We start from the raw sequence: 20,000 nt of genomic DNA, 5'->3' as shown, positions 1-20,000 counted from the left end.
ATGAGAAGATAAGAAAGAAAAAAAAAAATTAGTCTTTGACTTAAAAAAGGTCCCTTGGGAAGGGAAGGGCAAAAAGTGAATTGAATAAAAGGCAAAATGGAATTTGCTTCGAAGTTTTTTTTTTAACTTTGAAGTTGATCTATTTGTTTTGTTTTTTTAAATTGACTTTGCTTTTTTTTTTTTTTTAAAGACTTTGAATTTCATTTCTTATCAATTTCATATCGAATTTGACTTAAAAAAAGTTGTTTTTTTCAATTTGTTTTAATCAAAGCACTTTTTTTTATTTAAGTTCTTCCATTTTTTTCAATTTTTTTTTGATTTACAAGACGATTTTAAAATTGTTAGTAAGAGTTAGAACTAATATGTGTTCTAATTTGGAAAAAAAAATTGCTCCAAGTTAAAGATACTTAAGTTTTGATCATAAAACTAAAAGTTGACCTAAACGCGGGATAAGAGCGGGTCTAAACAATCGACTCTTAAGGTAAAATAAGATGAAAAACCAAAATTCATAAGATAATTTAAAAAAAAAAAAACAATTATGAAGGCAAGTTATTTTTTTCATTAAAAAAATCTAAAATATAATAATTGTATTATCATTCTTGCTTTGAATTTGTTTCCATTTCCATTCATTTTTCATCTCTTTCTTTATCTTGAAAAAATCACAAATTATATATTTGAAATAAAACGAGATTTAGAACATTGGTCTGATTTTCTTCACTGCATAGAAATGTAATAAACATTATGATTTGTTTTAATTATTGGAAAATGAAGAAGATTACTTACCAATCAAGGGCTAGTTATAAATGGTATTATTAATGAAGAGAAATGATTTCCCTAAAAAAGAAAATTAAAATATTTGAAACAAACATATGATTATGAATATAACTTATTTAACTACAGAATATATTTACACTCATATTTGAAATTGATTGGGAATGAGTTATGTTGATCCTGTCAGACGATTTTAAAATTGTTAGTAAGAGTTAGAACTAATATGTGTTCTAATTTGGAAAAAAAAAAAAAATGCTCCAAGTTAAAGATACTTAAGTTTTGATCATAAAACTAAAAGTTGACCTAAGCGCGGGATAAGAGCGGGTCTAAACAATCGACTCTTAAGGTAAAATAAGATGAAAAACCAAAATTCATAAGATAATTTTTAAAAAAAAAAAAATTATGAAGGCAAGTTATTTTTTTCATTAAAAATAATCGTATTATCATTCTTGCTTTGAATTTGTTTCCATTTCCATTCATTTTACATCTCTTTCTTTATCTTGAAAAAATCACAAATTATATATTTGAAATAAAACGAGATTTAGAACATTGGTCTGATTTTCTTCCCTGCAAATAGAAATGTAATAAACATTATGATTTGTTTTAATTATTGGAAAATGAAGAAGATTACTTACCAATCAAGGGCTAGTTATAAATGGTATTATTAATGAAGAGTAAGGTTTATCCCTAAAAAAGGAAGGAATGTAGAAATGATTTGAAACAAACATATTATAATGAATTATACTTACTAGTGCTTTTGAACATTGAAGGTGAATTATTTTTTCCCCTTAGAATGGAAATGTAGAAATGATTTGATAATTCCGAGCACCCAGTGGACTTAATTAAAGCCTCATAAGAATTTTGGAAATTCCAATCTCCCTTCTCCACGTTTTTATTCAATGTTTTATTGTTTGTTAATTGGCTATGACGTATATGTCTTGATGAATAATTATATAATTGATTATTTAACTTATTTAACTACAGAATATATTTACACTCATATTTGAAATTGATTGGGAATGAGTTATGTTGATCCTGTCAGAGTAAATAACTAAAATATATAAACAACTTATTAATCTATTCTAATTAATGAAAAATTAAGGAGAGTACTTATCAACCCTATTTGGAATAAAGCTGTTAAAATGGCGTGGTGCTTCGGCATATGCAATTTATAGTTATCACTGATATTTATTGTAAATACTACTCATTGGGGGAAGAGGAAATTATTAGTTTTTTATTTTTTCTTGTTACGTGATCCATAGTCATTTCAACTGTTTTCATTCATTTTCATAAGCTGACTCTACGTTTTTGAATATAAATTCAATGTAAATAAATAATAATAACCAATGGGCAACAAGAAAAATGTATTAGACTGTTGTTTTATTGTTTGTTTGTTTTTTTTTTTTCGTTTTTGATAGTCGAGGTTGAGAGTTGATAATTGTTTATTTACTCCTCATCAATATCTAATTTTTGTTTACTTTATATAATTATATTAAAAAAATCAGCCCTACTATATGTTATTCATAATATAATAGAACGAAATGTCTTAGTTTTGCAAAATACTATATCTGAATTTATTTCTTATTGCTATGTACTATTATGTTATATTAGAAATCATAATTAGAATAATGATTATTATTATTATTTTGTATCTACTACTGCCTTATTATGCCAAACTGCCAATAATAGCTATGATTGGTATAGCTAATAGCTATATCTTCAACCTCTAAACAACTGATTACATAATAATAATAATAATATCAACTGATTAAATAATAATAACTGCTTTAGTATGCCAAACTGCCAATAGAAATGCCTCATAATAGCTATGATTGGTATAGCTAATAGCTATATCTTCAACTACTAAACCTAGTAATAATAATAATATCAATGATTACATAATAATAATAATAATATCAACTGATTACATAATAATAACATTTCCGAAATCGGAAGAAAGAAAGTTTCTGATGTGGTAATCGAGAAGACGTGGAGGACTATTCTGATATAGTGGTTTTTAAAAGAAGGTACTACTTCGGTGATGATCGATAGGAACATTCGTTCTGGAGAAGGATTTTTCTCTCACTTAGTTTCAGATCTTATCCCAATCATAAGTTCGCCATTTCTATGAGTCACAATTAAAGATATATTAAATGATAGTGAAATTGACGTGAAAGTGGTTTCTCAAATGAAGTCCATCCTTCCGAAGAAATAAGAAATGCAGGATTCATGAAATCTTTTACTTTTTTTGCTTAACTATTACAAAATGAATATTCAAAAGCATCCAACGAATTCTCCATCTCAAGGAATCTTCATCTAGTTACCATTATAATGTTTTATTTAGTTAAAAGAAAAATGTACTTTTAGTTTTATAATTCTATATAATTTCATTGTATCTACATTTGGTTCCCACACACTAATCCATAAAGGCACAGCAATATCTCTCCAATTTGTACCTTTTCCTATTATATAACTCTAGTACCATAAGATTCTGGCCCTTTAAGAATATTAGATGTTTTTGTGACTACTTATTACCTTCTGATAGCTTTATTTCTCTCAAAATACGGCGTTGAAGTCTCCCAAACTATTATATATATTATTGATAATATAATTCAACAAAAAATATTTAATAAATATAGATATTTGAACATTTTAAATCAAATTCTATTTCAATTCAGTGTTTATGTCTATAAATTTTGTATTGATTCATATATTTAAACTTAGATGAATTTCTTTTAGTAAATGAAATAGGAAGAGAATGCGTGCTAGAAAAGGTATGGTCTGGGGTATTCCGTATTCTTATTTTTTTTTTTTGTAATTGAATTTTTTATTATAAAAATATTGTACAATAACAATTAGACAAGCAAGGTCAATATTCTAAATGAAATAAATCATCATTATAATTATTAATCCTTTTTTACTCTTTAGTTATTATTTTTATATCTTTTTGAATATTATCATTTACTTAGAAAACATGTAAAATATTATAATTGGGTAAAATATTCTTTTTAATTTTTTTGTTGAAGATATTTAATAACAAAACGTGGACACTAAGAAAAGTAAGCACTATACTGTTTTAGTTTTTAGACTTAGTTGTCTTGTAACTACCACAGTATTCTATAGTAGTCAATATATATAATTATAATAACTGAATAGTAAATTAATCAATTATATTATAAGGCTAAATAATTAATACAAAATATAAATATAAACTTAAATCAATGAATCCCATAAATAAATACAATATTTACAATTGATAAATAATAAAATAATTTGAATAGTTTATGTCATATTAATATGTTTTACAATTGTCAGGGAACATAATATATTATTAAGTGCCAATAAATACTAAAATAATCGTTCTTGTTTACATATCCTTAATTTATTTATTAAATATTAATATTTGAATATAATGACTAAGTCATTTAATAATTCAGAAAATGACTTTCAAGCTTAATCCAATGGAAGACATGCAATTGAAGGATGATCAGTCTCTTTGTTCCTCGCTATATATTTCATTCCAGTATTACTCCTCAGTTATTATATAAATATTCAACGATTCCATAGCAGAGGGTCTGACAAAAGAGTATTTGAACCAATGTATGATATTGTAACTTTAATTTCTTCCAGATTTATTGGCAATCGCTTCATTTTGCGTTTCGTTATTATTGATAATTCAATTTAATGTATGACGTGAGTAAAAATAACTATGCATAATCCCAACTGGGGAAATTATAATCCAATATGATGACGTTATAAAAAGTGAATCAATCATCTGCTTATCCATTGCTGACGTTGAAAATAACTTCCCTTCAAACTAGCAGACAAAATATTTTAATCTACCACTGCCTTACTATGCCAAACTGCCAATAAAAATACCTCGTAATAGCTATGGGTGCTTAGCTAATAGCTACATCTTAAATCACCAAACCTAAGATAATAATCAGTATTACATAATAATTAATGTGTTCCTTAACATACGTGTATTTTTTCTCATTTTTCATGTTCCCTTACCTACTTTAGTGTATTTAGTGTTATTAAGTGCTTAGTGTTTTGTTTTTTTCTTCTGGAGTCTGACATTTGGGAAAAACTTATACAACGGAACACCGTTAGCTCCTTAGCTTTCTCAGCACCCTTCACCATATGACTTTTCTTCGTTTATAGACATTATGGCACGTTGGAATCACTACCAAGATTTGGAGGATCTTTTAAAGCTTGCTATGAAACAGGAGGACTGGAATGAAGTCCTTGCAAGCTTAAATGAAAATCTCAATGGCATTGGGCTCCATCTTGGAGACATGTATATTTCTGAGGGTTCCTCTCAAGAATTCGTCTCAAATGTGAGACCTGTCAAATTCCCATCACTAATAAAGTTGGGCCTTCCCCTCTGTTGTTCTTGAATCCCTTCCTGCTGTCAAGCAGGCCACACTCCTAACCCAACCAGCCGCAAAACCTGAGGCTGAACAGTCTCCCGAGCGTTTCAAACCACAATATCCTCTTCAAAGCCAACATCGGACTTGAAGTGTGAAGTTAAGCCACTATCGATTGGGTCCGAGCACCCAGTGGACTTAATTAAAGCCTCATAAGGATTTTGGAAATTCCAATCTCCCTTCTCCACGTTTTTATTCAATGTTTTATTGTTTGTTAATTGGCTATGACGTATATGTCTTGATGAATAATTATATAATTGATTAATATAACTTATTTAACTACAGAATATATTTACACTCATATTAATAGTTATGTAGCAAAAATTGTAATTAATTGGAATGATAAGAGTTACTATTATTATGATTAATAAAAATAGAAAGACTACATTGGAATGAACTGCAGATATGGTAAGTGCTAGATAGTGATATATGATACATTCATAATTGAGGAAGTCTAATAAAAAAAAAAAAAAAAAAATGGAAATGCCACTTTGAAAATATAGACGATTATTCAGACTTTTTTAAGTTTTGTCATACCTATATATTTTCATTAATTATTTCCAGTATTAGTTACTTACATAATAATTCATTATTTTTGAAGAAGGAATAAAGTGTTGAAAATGGTCATTGAGAAGGCTGTGACGGACTCATATCATCCTGAGGTCTGATATAGTAGGATTTTTCTCTCACTACTTGATCTTTTCTTGTAATTATCTCATTTTCCTCTACTTTATTTGCATTTTTTTAACTGCATATCTATATCATTAAATCAAGCAACTATGAAAGCCATCCCTCCATCATCAAGATCCTACTTCATTCCTTGATATAACTAATGGGTTCTGTATAAATTCAATGGGATATTCTTAAGAATAAATAATTAGTGGAAGCCTAAGAGGAATTAATCTTCAGTCTTATTATTATCATATATTTTTTCTAAACTATAATTGAAAATAAAAGAATGACATGATTATATATTTAAGTAATTAATAAAACACTATTAAGTACAAACACCTATTTTTTGTCATTTTTCTCATGTTAGAAGTTTCTAAAAAAATGACATTCAAGAGTTGAGACCATTTAATAATAATTCATCCCAAATTAGTAGCCAAAAGACAAAATGAAAATTTATGAATATGAAGTCGATACTAGTCTTCCACGATTGATTTCTTTTATAAAAATGTATCTCTTCGAACTTGATAAGGACTATTTTGAATAATTTAACGATCATATCACAATACTATCGACTTGTCTTCTAAATCAAAACTTAAGCTATTTTTTTTCAATTTGGCCATATCTTAATTATTCTCCACGTTATAGAAAAATAAGAGCTATTATTACATGAAACTAATAAAAAATTTAAAAATTATATAACATAAATACTATGTTTTACCAAGCAATCAATGATAAATCAAGGCTTAAAGAAAGTTATGGGGTACCCATTTCAAGGAATTCTCATATTGATAAGATAAAGTCTGCCTTTTTGCTTTGCTTTTGTACTAGAAAAAGTATGGTGGCAGTATTAATTATTTTTTTTTTTTTTGCAAGATCTTCCATTCTTTGAATATTGTCTTAATAAATGTCATAAAAAAATTAGCTAATAAATAAATTATAACTGTATGTAAGTGTACCACGTTGTTAGTTTTATTATATCGCACCACCTTTCCTTTGAATAGAAAGAGAAAAAAAGGCCCAAAATAAGTTGGTAGTTAGCCAATTCTTCCCGACTAAGAAACTATTATCCAATAATATTTTTGTAAAATATCTAAATCAACTAATCAACATTCAGAATGCTGATGAGAGGAAAAGAAAAGGAGTCATCGACAGCTGACAGGGAAATACGATGTAAATTTTTGTGTTAGTAATTCATGTTACAAAGTGATGCAAGCCGTATGTATTTTAAATCACTAAACCCTATAAAGTAGGCAGATTTTGTTGATTATAACATCTAAAGTCCATACAATTAAGGAAGATTCTTGATAATAGTATATGTTATTGTCAGTATTGCATTTCATTTCATAATTAATAATGAATTCTAATACACGTGTTTTTGGAGCATGATAACTAGGAATTATATCTGATTTACCTCAGTGTGTATCATGGCTTCTACTTATCTGGGATCATTAGGACTTAGATACTAACGTAAGTATTTCTTCATACAGAAATTATATGATTAGTGATTACTTTTTAATTTATTGAATTAATAGCTTAGAAAACTTTTAATTATATAGGTAAAAGTTATAGTCCCTCTGGTAATGCGTAAGGGCATCAAGGCATTGACAAGGCTTTCTTTTTAAAGTACTAAATACTCTTCCGCTTATGGACTCCGGGATCCCTTGTGTACTATTGATTTGCTCATTTACAGCTGACCTTGGGCACTGATATTGTATTCAAAGCTTTCTATAGATGCGGATAGGCCTCCCATACTTCCACTGAAAGAGGACACGCTGAAGGCTCATCTGTTCTCCATTTATTTTGAATTTTGCTGAACCAACACACAGACGTCACTATTATAAATAACAGTACTGCTCTTCTTTGTGTTTTTTTGTATTATTTTGGAAAGAAACCTGTCTGTTTTTATTTGCTTACATCCTTCTATGTACCCTTGTTGACTACCTCCATCTTTCCAAAGGCTCTAAGGCATTCATAAAGGCCTCTTTTTCAAAGAAATACTACTATTAATACTACTCATTGTATGTGTCTAAATCTAAAGATATTGTATCAAGCAAATGTGCATTTTATTTCTGTATTCAGGTTGAATAAATTATTGAAATAAATCTTCTACATTATAGATGTTGTTTTATTGAAGTCTTATATTTGGTCAAAGAACATTGACTGTATTATAAAATAGTAAGTAGAACTCTCAGAAGAAGATGTTGCTATTATAATAATGGCTTTTGCCCTTAAATGTAATGTACTATAGTATATAAACTGTGAATTATATACTCTATTTATAATTTAAATTTCAAATGGAATGTCTTGTTACAAGAAATATGAAATCAAGTTGAAGAAGTTTTTAGTAAGTAACTATTACCTTGTCATATTAAAATTGTATTTATGCTTTGAATTACTACGTAGGTTATAGAATATGGATGAAGCTGGAGTTTGACGACGTTTATTTTATTATTTGTATTGCATTCAATTATCGTTCTTACACTTTTTAATAATTAAATAAATTTCTGAATTATTATACAATTCACTCATGTTGTTAATATGTATTGTACGTTGTTGTCCTATGTATAAAAAGGTAGTCATTGCTATTACGATATATAATACATTAAGACACGTCTAATTAAATATATTGATGTTTTAATTACATATTGTTGGACGATATTTCATGTGAAAACAACAATATTTGTTTCATTTCATCATTATTACACTGTAGTGGTCACTGGAATCATAGATAAATAGGCCTATATAACTTGGAACGAGTTATTTTCTCAAGTATGTTTATTGTTGTTTTTAAAAGATTTTATACATATACATACAAATTATATAATTAATATTGTATCACGCCACCTTTAATATGAAAATAAAAACAGATAAAAGGCCCAAAATAAGTTGGTAGTAAGCTGATTTTTCCTGACTAAGAAACTATTATCCAATAATAGTTTGAACAATATCTAAATCAACTAATCAACATTCAGAACCCTGATTATAGGAAAAGAAAAGGAGTCATCGACAGCTGACATGGGAATACGATGTAAATTTTTGTGTTAATAATTCATGTTACAACGTCATGCAAGCCATATGTATTTTAAATCACTAAACCGTATGAAGTAGGTAGATTTTGTTGATTATAACACCTAAAGTCCATATAATTAAGGAAGATTGTTGATAATAATATATGTTATTGTTAGTATTGCATTTCATTTCATAATTAATAAATAATTCTAATAAACGTGTTTTGGGAGCATGATAACTAGGAGTTATATCTGATTTACCTCAGTGTGCATCATGCCTTCTACTTATCTGGGATCATTAGGACTTAGATACTAACGTAAGTATTTCTTCATACAGAAATTATATGATTAGTGATTACTTTTTAATTTATTGAATTAATAGCTTAGAAATTTTTTAATTATATAGGTAAAAGTTATCGTCCCTCTGCTAATGTGTGAGAGCATCAAGGAATTGACAAAGCTTTCTTTTTAAAAGGAGTACTAAATACTCTTCCGCCTATGGACTCTGGGATCCCTTGTGTACTATTGATTTGCTCATTTACAGCTGACCTTGATTACTGATATTGTATTCAAAGCTTTCCATAGATGCGGATAGGCCTCCCATACTTCCACTGAAAGAGGACACGCTGGAGGCTCATCTGTTCTCCATTTATTTTGAATTTTGCTGAACCAACACACAGACGTCACTATTATAAATAACAGTACTGCTCTTCTTTGTGTTTTTTTGTATTATTTTGGAAAGAAACCTGTCTGTTTTTACTTGCTTACATCCTTCTATGTACCCTTGTTGACTACCTCCATCTTTCCAAAGGCTCTAAGGCATTCATAAAGGCCTCTTTTTCAAAGAAATATTACTATTAATACTACTCATTGTATGTGTCTAAATCCAAAGATATTGTATCAAGCAAATGTGCATTTTATTTCTGTATTCAGGTTGAATAAATTATTGAAATAAATCTTCTACATTATAGATGTTGTTCTATTGAAGTCTTATATTTGTTCTAAGAACATTGACTGTATTATAAAATAGTAATTAGAACTCTCAGAAGAAGAGAAGAAGATGTTGCTATTATAATAATGGTTTTTGCCCTTAAATGTAATGTACTACATTACTGTGAATTATATACTCTATTTATAATTTAAATTTCAAATGGAATGTCTTGTTACAAGAAATATGAAATCAAGTTGAAGAAGTTTTTAGTAAGTAACTATTACCTTGTATTTTATATTAATATTGTATTTATGCGATGAATTACTACGTAGGTTATAGAATTTGGATGAAGCTGGAGTTTGATGACGTTTATTTTATTATTTGTATTGCATTCAATTATAGTTCTTATACTTTTTAATAATTAAATATATTTCTAAATTATAATATAATTCACTTTTGTGTACCCTCACACATTTTGTTTCTTCCCTTCTTGTTAATATGTATTGTACGTTGTTGTCCTATGTATAATAAGGTAGTCATTGCTATTATGATATATAATACATTAAGACACGTCTAATTCACGAGTATAATTAAATATATTAATGTTTTAATTACATATTGTTGGACGATATTTCATGTGAAAACAACAATATTTGTTTCATTTCATCATTATTACACTGTAGTGGTCACTGGAATCATAAATGAATAGGCCTATATAAATTGGAACAAGTATATTTTCTCAAGTATGTTTATTGTTGTTTTTAAAAGATTTTATACATATACATACAAATTATATAATTAATATTGTATCACGCCACCTTTATTACGAAAATAAACAGATAAAAGGCCCAAAATAAGTTGGTAGTAAGCTGATTTTTACTGACTAAGAAACTATTATCCAATAATAGTTTGAACAATATCTATCAACTAATCAACATTCAGAACCCTGATTATAGGAAAAGAAAAGGAGTCATCGACAGCTGACATGGAAATACGATGTAAATTTTTGTGTTAGTAATTCATGTTACAACGTCATGCAAGCCATATGTATTTTAAATCACTAAACCTTATAAAGTAGGTAGGTTTTGTAGATTATAATATCTAAAGTCCATAAAATTAATGAGGATTAGTATAGTATTTCATAATTGATAAATAATATATTGAATGGAGTAGTATAGTATATTTTGGTTTATAAAGGCTTTTAATGAAGTGTCATCAAAATATTTATTGTAAATAGGTTAATTGCAGTAAAAATATTAATTATGAGCCCCCAAAATGTCGTCTATCATTAGTTATTATCTAATTTATGACGTCAGTAAATAGACTATTCCTAATATTTTAGGTAACAGGCTAATACATTTATGATTGGATAGTACTACTCCCAACTGTGGAAATAATTAGAATTATATTCAAATATGATGACGTAATATAAAGTAGATCAATCATCTGCTTTCCTTTAGCTGACGTTGATATCTATTTCTCAAGCTAAATTAAAGATTTTAATGTACTTCTGCCTTACTATGCCAAACTACCAAATGAGTATTTATTTATCTAGCTATTGTTTATTATTCTTCAACCTATTTACTTCATCCAGGATTCCTTGTGGAATATTAATTTACTCATTACATTTGATACGGGGCACTGATCATGTATTCAAAGCTATTTATCGGTGAGGATATGCTTCCCCTACTTCAACTGAAAGAGGATACGTTTCAAATCCATCCGTTCTCCCTTTATATTAAATGTCCCGAAACCACACACTGAAGTCATTTCTGGGAACATTCTTACATGAAGATTTTAGGAAGAAAGTGTTGAAGATGGTCATGGACAAGACGTTTGGTTACAGACTCACTCTGAAATAGCTTTTTTAAAAAGAGGTATTGATGATCGACTGGAGAAGGATTTTATCTTACATACTCGAGGTATTGATCATTTATTATATTATTGATTTATTATCATTCATTTTTTTATTCCTTACATAGTTGTAGGTGTACCATGTTAATGAAAAAACCATGAATGTAGTTATTATCCTGTCTTATGCCAATCATAAGTTTAAAGTTCGACATCTCTCTATGAATCACAAGAGCAAGGCTTCCTGTTAACTGACTATCTTTATTTTTAACTCAAGCAACGTTGGAGCCATCCCTGCAGTGAATACACTCATCAAGATTCTATATCATTCCTTCCTTGATGCCTATCATTATTAGAGACATTTCTCTTCATTTATTTATGATGCCTAATACGTCTTTCTGTCCACTTTGTATTTGTTTTGTTTCTTCTGAAGATTAAGGTATTGTTTCAAGTTCTGTTTTAATATAGAATTATATATATTAATGCTTAAGATATAATTATATACCTACTTACTATTTGGAAAATGTAATATGAAAATGTTTTTTTTTATATATAACAAGACATTTTGTTTGGATAGCAGATACGGAGTAAACATTATAAATGTCTGTATCAATCTTTCTTTATAAAAGAAAAAGCCCAAAATTATTTCAAATTATGAGCCCATTCTTGCATTGTTCCCTATAAGCTTATAATTTATTTAGTACAGTGATATGTTAACAAGATTTTTCCAATTCTTTGTCAAAAAATCAAGAACTGATATTTTTATAAATATATATTGGTCATTATACTAAAAAGAACTAAAAGGAAGTAGATTTGACTCAAATTTAATACGTGACCTATTTGGTAATAGGCCTACTCAGAAAGGAAACATTGGATTCTTAACTCAATCCAACTATGAGTTCTGAGGTCTTTAAGTTAAAAAAATTAATCAAATCAGTGATATATTTTGTAAGCCAAAGTAATGTATGAATAAAAAGTGATGGAGAAGCTAAAAAAAAACTATAACTTATGTATAAGACTTGAAATGAGCTAGAAATAAATTCGGATATTGAAAGTGTTTGATTTATAAATGAAGACTTGAAACTAACCACCAAAGACTTAGGACTCTTTTTGGACTTGGAACTTTCTCCTAACTACATGAGAATAATCTACAAAAATTTTATATATGATATCTAAACACAATCAATCAAGTGGATTAAAGGTCTGTCAAAGAAATATAAATTTATGAAAGGTAAATAATTATTAAGAAGGGAAAGAAAGGTCTATTTGGAAAGGGTCTTGTAAATAGTAGTTGGAGTAAATTCAAACTCATGAGATATGAATATTCCATTTATCAATATTTTTAATAAATATCATATTATTAATTAATATACAATGACATTTATTTTTATGTTTTATTTCAGATATGCTTTAATATTGGCTTGATTTGTTTATCGAATTTTGAAGATTTCCTTTGGAAATAGTGTTATATGAATGCTATTATAAATTGAATTCCCTCTAAGTAATCAGGGAGAACGTACTGATCAAACTATGTACCAAATTGTGAAGCATACTTATATTATCATGCCTATGGTATGGCTTTAATATCTTATTTAAATATGAAATGACATTTATTTATATATTGTATTTCAGATTCATCACAACTCATAGGAGACTTATTAAGATATATTTTGAGATAGTTTGAACAGTCCATAATGAATTGAATCAACATGAAATTATTGATCGGAGATTGAAGCTGTGATCAAAGTCAATATTCACTTATTTAATGAAATTTATGATGGTAAGTATTTAAACAATTATAAATAAAATATACAAAATGTTATAATTTTTATTGAAACACATATATCACCTGTGCTATTTGTTGTAAAAATAACTTAATTCAATATTTATTAAAATATATATATTATTTCTATAATATTCATGTGTCATTTTGCCATACGAACCTTTAATAATGGACCATGTATTTTTGTTTTTCACACGTGATTGTAGCAGATGGGCAATATTCTATCTCTCCTCCAAAACATTCTTCAATGGCACTGTCATGGTTACCATCTTGATTTTCGGTTTCTTTTTTTAACATGGCCATTCAACACTGGATTTTCCTCATTGAGCATGAAGATGTAGCTGATTATTTGTCAGCCAATGAAAATAAAGTATATGAAAAGGAATTATTAATAGCCAATGAAAATAAAGTATATTAAAAGGAATTTAATAATAGCCAATGAAAATATTTCTTTCTTTTTTTTCTCTCCCCACGTGTTTCTTTTTCTACTTTTATATTGGTTATTATTAGTTAAATTTTTTTTGTGTGCATATTTAATATTAATTTGAAATATTAGAATGAAAAGGTTTATATTTAAAAACGATCTGTTATAAAATAATATTCAATTTTTTTAAGGTATCTCTAAATAAATTCCACATTTATTTAGAATAAATATGATCATATTTTTAATTTGAACATAGTTTCCCTCCTGATAGTAGAAGTATAATGGGAGTTATTCATTCTCAGAAAACAAACCCATAATCTCCCACTTAATTTAATAAAACCTTTTCATCTAAATAAATCGTCTTAAAAACATCTTAATTACTGAGTTTGAAAGTCTTCGTCGAAATTTGAAAATAAAGAGTTCATTTTATTATTCTTACCCCGAATTAGCCTTGACCTAGAAGATAATATTTTAATTTTTATATTATCTATTTGTATTATAAATCTATTTTAAATTGTTTTGATATAACGAAATTGACTTGCTTAAAATTATGTATGTATAACAACTCGGACATACTACAAGGTTATTCTTGTTTAGCTATTTAATTATTAAATTTAACGTGACATTATTATTTATTGTAAATAATTAAATTGTGGTTGCAGATTAGTGAAAGTTTATTTTATCTTGTTTAATTTACATAAATATTAAATAATTTGTATTTAGCTTGTAATCATTAGTTGTGACATCTCACTTATAAGTGATTTGTAACTTTTGGTCTAGAATAAGTTCTTTCGTCTTGTACAAATTGGTTTAGAGACACATTTCAGTAATAATAATTACCTTAAATCAACAACTTTTAGAAGTAGTTTTATTCATTTAAAGTAACTTTGCATTATGTAACCATATGACAGAAAATTTAGAATTTGCAGTAATTCTGGAAATTTCAAAACTGTATTACTTTGTATGGGACGATTTAAAACCATTGGGATCAATGGTATTTTTTTGTGTATCACTTCTTTTACGTGGTGATTGACTCACTTTCATATGTTCTATGAGGTATAGTAATATTTCCATACATATGCAAGTTATTTTGGTTTTTTGTACTATATCTTTTTGTTTTGTTGTTGTTATTTTTTGATAATATTGTTGATATAAATTAATTCTCTTAATATATTATAATGATCTTAATTTAATTTAAATTATTGTTTTGATTATTTATTAAATAAAAGGATTTGAAAGAAATAAATTTGATGAAGATATTAAAATATTAATTTTTTATAATATATATAATAATTTTTGTACATTAATTAATTAATATTAGATTATTAAGTATTTAATAAATAGTATTATTATAGTTTTTTCTATAAAATATAAATATTTATTCCTTTTTTTCATACATTTCTCCCTTTTTTTTCTCATTTTCTATTTTAAATTTAGGCGCGCTCTTGTGGGCCTGCCTTTATTTTCTCAAACATATTAAATACTGGTTTATATATTCTATAAAAAGAAAAAGAATATTTAAGAAGAAAAGGTAGGTTATATGTGAGAGAAGAAGTGATAAAGGAGGACATAAAGATGGGGGGGTATTCAATGTTTTAACGTTGTCTTCTTAACCTGTTTTGAAATCTCTTTTTCCCTTCAAAATACTCTCTCATGTTTTACTTGTTTTTTTTACGTCCATTTCACGAGGAGTGGAGTCTAATATTTTAGGCTATTTAGCTCCAATGGTTGTTAAAAAATAAGTTTGAAGGCTTTGTTATCTAACGAAGTGAAATAATATCTCGATAAAGAATGTTTTTAAAAAATGCTGAAAGAGAAATCTGAATCATTTGACGGACATTTAAAAGTCTTGATGTTTTTTAAACTTTGTCTTTTTGAATAGGGTTTATTTTTGTTTCCTTTGTATGTTATCATATGGGGGGGAATGAATAGAATCTGAACGGTCAATGTAGTATGAAATATTCGTATTTGATATGAAATTGATTTTTCTAAAAAGAAAAGTTACCTGGTTGATCCTGCCAGTAGTCATATGCTTGTCTCAAAGATTAAGCCATGCATGTCTAAGTACAAGCCTAATTAAGGTGAAACCGCGAATGGCTCATTAAATCACACCTAATATACTGGATATTCTCAGTTACTTGGATAACTGCGGTAATTCTGGAGCTAATACATGCGAAAAAATCCCGAACTTACGTGAGGGATGCTTTTATTAGATCAAAACCAATTTAAAAACTTGGTGACTCTGAATAACATTTGCAGATCGCATGGCTTTACGCCGGCGACGTATCCTTCTAAGGTGTGCCCTATCAACTGTCGACTGTGGCATAGACGCCCACAGTGGTTTTGACGGGTAACGGGGAATCAGGGTTCGATTCCGGAGAGGGAGCCTGAGAAACGGCTACCACTTCTAAGGGAGGCAGCAGGCACGCAAATTACCCAATGGTCGAAGACCGAGGTAGTGACGAAAAATAACGAAGCCGGACTCATCCGAGGCCCGGTTATCGGAATGAGTACACTTTAAATCCTTTAACGAGGAACAATTGGAGGGCAAGTCTGGTGCCAGCAGCCGCGGTAATTCCAGCTCCAATAGCGTATATTAAAGTTGTTGCGGTCAAAAAGCTCGTAGTTGGATTTCGGTGAGTAAGGAGGGGTTCATCTTGTTTGATGTAACTGCTGTCTTGTCTCGCGTTTTTCGACAGAGGTTTCGATGGTGCCTTTCAAAGGGTGTCTCGGGATACTGTCGGGTTTACTTTGAAAAAATTAGAGTGCTCAAAGCAGGCTTTTAAAAGCTTGAATATTAGTGCATGGAATAATGAAATAGGAAGTCGTTTCTATTTTGTTGGTTTTCGGAAATCGACTTAATGATAGGGACAGTCGGGGGCATTAGTATTCAGACGACAGAGGTGAAATTCTTGGACCGTCTGAAGACTAACTACTGCGAAAGCATTTGCCAAGAATGTTTTCATTAATCAAGAACGAAAGTTAGAGGTTCGAAGGCGATCAGATACCGCCCTAGTTCTAACCATAAACGATGCCAGCTAGCGATCCGCAGTTGTTTATTTTTACGACTCTGCGGGAAGCTTCCGGGAAACCAAAGCTTTTGGGTTCCGGGGGAAGTATGGTTGCAAAGCTGAAACTTAAAGGAATTGACGGAAGGGCACCACCAGGAGTGGAGCCTGCGGCTTAATTTGACTCAACACGGGAAATCTCACCAGGCCCGGACACTGGAAGGATTGACAGATTGAGAGCTCTTTCTCGATTCGGTGGGTGGTGGTGCATGGCCGTTCTTAGTTGGTGGAGTGATTTGTCTGGTTAATTCCGATAACGAACGAGACTCTGTCCTGCTAAATAGAGTTAACGTCATTTTTTTGCGTTAACTTTTCTTCTTAGAGGGACTGGTGGCGTCTAGCCACACGAGATTGAGCAATAACAGGTCTGTGATGCCCTTAGATGTTCTGGGCTGCACGCGCGCTACACTGAAGGGATCAGCGTGTTTTCCCTGGCCGAGAGGTTCGGGTAACCCGTTGAACCCCCTTCGTGGTAGGGATCGGGGCTTGCAATTATTCCCCGTGAACCAGGAATTCCCAGTAAGCGTAAGTCATAAGCTTACGTTGATTACGTCCCTGCCCTTTGTACACACCGCCCGTCGCTACTACCGATTGAACGTTTTAGTGAGGTATTTGGATCGAACCTCTGGAGGGCAACCTCTCAGTGTTGTTCGAGAAGACTCCCAAACTTGAGCGTTTAGAGGAAGTAAAAGTCGTAACAAGGTTTCCGTAGGTGAACCTGCGGAAGGATCATTAACGAGTTTTCATTTTTATTAAATGAAAAATTCAAAAAACAGCAAGGTTCTTCATTGATTTTTTTTCAATGAAAAACTAAGCAATCTAGCCTTCAATGATCTGAGTGTCATTGTTAAATCGGCAAAAAAAAAAAATTCGAATGATTAATAGTGTTGAGGTGCAGTGTTGAAATTTACTGCATAAGTAGGATTCGCCTCATCTTGCTCCCTGAATTTTTCGAATTTCAGTTCTAATAAGTTTTTGTTTTTTTGCTTCGTTTTTTCTTTTTCTTTTAAATTGAAATAAATGAAGTATAACCGTCATATTTCTTATTTACTTCTTATTTTTTATATTATTAATTTTAATATGAAAATGAACGAAGAAAAACAAACCATATGAAACACAACGCTATGCAGTGGATCACTTGGCTCGGGGGTCGATGAAGATCGCAGCTAGCTGCGAGTCGGAATGTGAACTGCAGGACACATGAACATCGACATATTGAACGCATATTGCAGATTGTGACTCTGTTACAATCTATACCTGGCTCAGGGTCGGTTTCAAAGACATCTTCTTTGATTTGATTTTACTAGATTATTATGATCTTTTGAAATTTCAAATTCAAATGAAGGATTGAGCTTTTCCTGGGGATAAATGTTTTCCCAGTGGCTTTAAAATAATGTTTTTTTGATCCGTAATGGCATTCCCAAAAATACTTATACTTTTTTTCCATTGCGCTAAAAAGATCCAAGTATTTGAAGGAGGTTGTAACTTAACTCTTGATTGAATTTTTTTTCATTCAACTCGTAATTTTGCAACTGAAGATGTATTGTACTTTAAAAAAAAAATAGTTATATGATTCGTCTCATATTTTTTTATTTATTGCGCATGTATAAAATTGAAATAACTTAAGAAAAAAGGAGCAATTAGGAGGATCAACTTAATTGTTATACTTCTCTTTAACTTTTTCCAATTTTTTCATCCAATAAAAAAATTTTTGAGTTCGAATTCATTTTATTTTTTAAAAAAAAGATAAATCGATACTTATTCTTCAGAGGCTGACTGAATATTTTACGAGTGAAAAAAATATATAAAGTGTTAATTTGACTTTTACAACTTCAATCTTCAATACAAATATTTTCTTTATTAGAAAAGAAGTGTATTTTTGGTTTAAAGAATGTTTCATTTTACTTATTGAAAAATAGAATTTGAACGAGGTGTTGATTTCGTATACTTAGAGGAATCAAGTGCTCCCCCAATTTTACTTTCGACCTGAGATTAGGTAAGACTACCCGCCGAATTTAAGCATATTAATAAGCGGAGGAAAAGAAAACAACTGTGATACCCTTAGTAATGGCGAATGAACAGGGTGAAGCCCATCACTGAACCGCCTGCCATCTCGGTAGTGTGGAATGTAGTGTTCGGGATTGTCTTATCATATTTTAGCAACTTGTCCAAGTACACCTTGACTGGGGCCGCATCTCATAGAGGGTGATAGGCCCGTACGACAGTTTGCTTTAGTATGCTGACTTTTCCCTAGAGTCGAGTTGCTTGAAAGTGCAGCTCAAAGTGTGAGGTAAGCTCCTCATAAGGCTAAAATATTACCCCGAGACCGATAGCAAACAAGTACCGTGAGGGAAAGTTGAAAAGAACTTTGAAGAGAGAGTTCAAGAGTACGTGAAACTGTTTAGTGGTAAACGGAGGAGTACCTCGAAGTTAGATGTTCCTAAGATTCATACTTATGATCTGGATTCGTTGAGGAGTTTTAATGATCTTTAACCGGACATTGCTTTTTAATCGTTTTCTGGTGGATAGGTTGCACTTCTTGGGTTCATTTTACGCCGTTAGCCATTCCTTATGGACTGATTTGACCATGGGTGAAGTTTAGGGTAACTCTTCGGATTTGCCTTAAGCCCTGTGACTCAAGCTTTGTAGGGGATGGTGTAAACGAAAGATAGATCTCTTAAGCTCGTTATAACGAGTGATTATTTATTATCACGGCTTAAGATCTTTTGAACGGCGAGTAGGTCGGTGGCTCCTCCGACCCGTCTTGAAACACGGACCAAGGAGTCTAACATGTATGCGAGTCATTGGGTGTAACTAAACCTAAAGGCGTAGTGAAAGCAAATGCAGGGATGATCCTTTGTTTAAAACCGGAGGCGCAATCCCGACTCTTTGCACTGACCTCGTTTCATGCAGAGAAGTAAGAGCATACACGTTGGGACCCGAAAGATGGTGAACTATGCCTGGCCAGGTCGAAGTCAGGGGAAACCTGATGGAGGACCGTAGCGATTCTGACGTGCAAATCGATCGTCGGAGCTGGGTATAGGGGCGAAAGACTAATCGAA

At 30.1% G+C, this 20,000-nt stretch overlaps 7 long non-coding RNA genes and 3 other non-coding genes across 11 annotated transcripts in view; 6 read left to right on the top strand and 4 right to left on the bottom strand.

The window, feature by feature from the left end:
- Positions 1-536: 536 nt before the first annotated feature.
- On the bottom strand, positions 537-833 carry LOC139907562 (uncharacterized). The gene is made up of 2 exons (XR_011784255.1): positions 784-833; positions 537-717 (listed from the first exon to the last, which is right to left on the bottom strand). It is a non-coding gene; the product is annotated as an uncharacterized lncRNA (long non-coding RNA).
- Positions 834-1,013: 180 nt separating this feature from the next.
- On the bottom strand, positions 1,014-1,922 carry LOC121131594 (uncharacterized). The gene is made up of 4 exons (XR_005869091.2): positions 1,882-1,922; positions 1,521-1,822; positions 1,407-1,458; positions 1,014-1,338 (listed from the first exon to the last, which is right to left on the bottom strand). It is a non-coding gene; the product is annotated as an uncharacterized lncRNA (long non-coding RNA).
- Positions 1,923-3,926: 2,004 nt separating this feature from the next.
- On the bottom strand, positions 3,927-6,626 carry LOC121131618 (uncharacterized). Of its 2 annotated transcripts, none has more exons than XR_011784256.1 (2): positions 4,753-6,626; positions 3,927-4,702 (listed from the first exon to the last, which is right to left on the bottom strand). It is a non-coding gene; the product is annotated as an uncharacterized lncRNA (long non-coding RNA). The 2 variants fall into 2 exon arrangements; XR_005869115.2 differs by having other exon boundaries at positions 4,786-6,626.
- A 120-nt stretch (positions 6,627-6,746) lies between these two features.
- LOC121131599 (uncharacterized) lies at positions 6,747-8,291 on the top strand. The gene is made up of 3 exons (XR_005869097.2): positions 6,747-7,340; positions 7,430-8,217; positions 8,277-8,291. It is a non-coding gene; the product is annotated as an uncharacterized lncRNA (long non-coding RNA).
- Positions 8,292-8,769: 478 nt separating this feature from the next.
- Positions 8,770-9,851, top strand: LOC121131604 (uncharacterized). Its single transcript, XR_005869101.2, has 2 exons — positions 8,770-9,198; positions 9,288-9,851. It is a non-coding gene; the product is annotated as an uncharacterized lncRNA (long non-coding RNA).
- Positions 9,852-9,963: 112 nt separating this feature from the next.
- LOC121131625 (uncharacterized) lies at positions 9,964-10,669 on the top strand. Its single transcript, XR_005869121.2, has 2 exons — positions 9,964-10,081; positions 10,145-10,669. It is a non-coding gene; the product is annotated as an uncharacterized lncRNA (long non-coding RNA).
- A 1,068-nt stretch (positions 10,670-11,737) lies between these two features.
- LOC121131615 (uncharacterized) lies at positions 11,738-13,733 on the bottom strand. The gene is made up of 2 exons (XR_005869112.2): positions 13,607-13,733; positions 11,738-12,117 (listed from the first exon to the last, which is right to left on the bottom strand). It is a non-coding gene; the product is annotated as an uncharacterized lncRNA (long non-coding RNA).
- A 2,139-nt stretch (positions 13,734-15,872) lies between these two features.
- On the top strand, positions 15,873-17,673 carry LOC121131627 (small subunit ribosomal RNA). The gene has a single exon (XR_005869123.1). It is a non-coding gene; the product is annotated as a small subunit ribosomal RNA (ribosomal RNA).
- Positions 17,674-18,056: 383 nt separating this feature from the next.
- LOC121131626 (5.8S ribosomal RNA) lies at positions 18,057-18,209 on the top strand. The gene has a single exon (XR_005869122.1). It is a non-coding gene; the product is annotated as a 5.8S ribosomal RNA (ribosomal RNA).
- Positions 18,210-18,920: 711 nt separating this feature from the next.
- The window catches only part of LOC121131631 (large subunit ribosomal RNA), a 3,699-nt gene continuing 2,619 nt past the window's right edge, over positions 18,921-20,000 (top strand). Inside the window, exon 1 of the ribosomal RNA XR_005869127.1 lies at positions 18,921-20,000. This exon is cut by the window's right edge and continues 2,619 nt beyond it. This is a non-coding gene — a ribosomal RNA (large subunit ribosomal RNA).

Source organism: Lepeophtheirus salmonis, unplaced genomic scaffold (assembly GCF_016086655.4).
Source record: "Lepeophtheirus salmonis unplaced genomic scaffold, UVic_Lsal_1.4 unplaced_contig_8809_pilon, whole genome shotgun sequence".
NCBI lineage: Eukaryota > Metazoa > Arthropoda > Copepoda > Siphonostomatoida > Caligidae > Lepeophtheirus > Lepeophtheirus salmonis.
This window is presented reverse-complemented; position numbering and strand designations above follow the sequence as displayed.